The sequence below is a fragment of the Phascolarctos cinereus genome, unplaced genomic scaffold (assembly GCF_003287225.1).
Source record: "Phascolarctos cinereus isolate Bilbo 61053 unplaced genomic scaffold, phaCin_HiC Scaffold_2;HRSCAF=192, whole genome shotgun sequence".
Classification (NCBI taxonomy): domain Eukaryota; kingdom Metazoa; phylum Chordata; class Mammalia; order Diprotodontia; family Phascolarctidae; genus Phascolarctos; species Phascolarctos cinereus.
The window spans coordinates 330,798,683-330,799,333 of record NW_027555625.1 but is presented as its reverse complement, the minus strand read 5'-3'; positions in this window follow the sequence as shown (position 1 = coordinate 330,799,333).

The following is a 651-nucleotide window of genomic DNA, read 5'->3' as shown; positions in this document are numbered from 1 at the left end:
CCCGCCCCCAAGGAAGGGCCCACCCACCATGACTTCATTCCCACCCATCCTATTCTTAGTCCGGCTTATTGCTCCACCTCTCACCCAATCCTGAGCCTGGGCGCTTCCTACACCAGGCCCCACCTATCCTGGGTCAGTGCTGGCCCAGCCTACCCTGACTTCATTCTGCCCCATCTAGTCTTAGACCTGCTTTTTGCTCCACCTCCGACCCAATCCTGGGCCTGGCCCCGCCCTATGACAGTTCCCGCCTCTTTCAGTCCAGTCCTGGCCCCGCCCATCCTGAGGCTAGACCTGCTTTTCTTGTTCCACCTCCCGTCCAATCCTGAGCCTGGCCCAACCTATCCCGGTTCAGTCCCGGCACCGCCTACCCTGACTTCATTCCCCCCATCCTAGTCCTAGACCTGCTTTTCTTGCCCCACCTCCCATCCAATCCTGGGTCTGGCCCCTTCCTACACCAGGTCCAACCTATCCCAATTCATTCCTGGCACCCCCTCTCCCCCTTCTCCTCCTCTGCTTTCTGGCTTCATTCCCTGTTCTTTGCTCCCGCCTTTCTTCTCACCCCCTGTCTGTGCATGCGCAGCCCCAGGAGAATTCATTCGTCTCCCCTAGTGGTTTTCAGTCCGATGTCTCTTGCTGCCTGTGTGGTCTGAC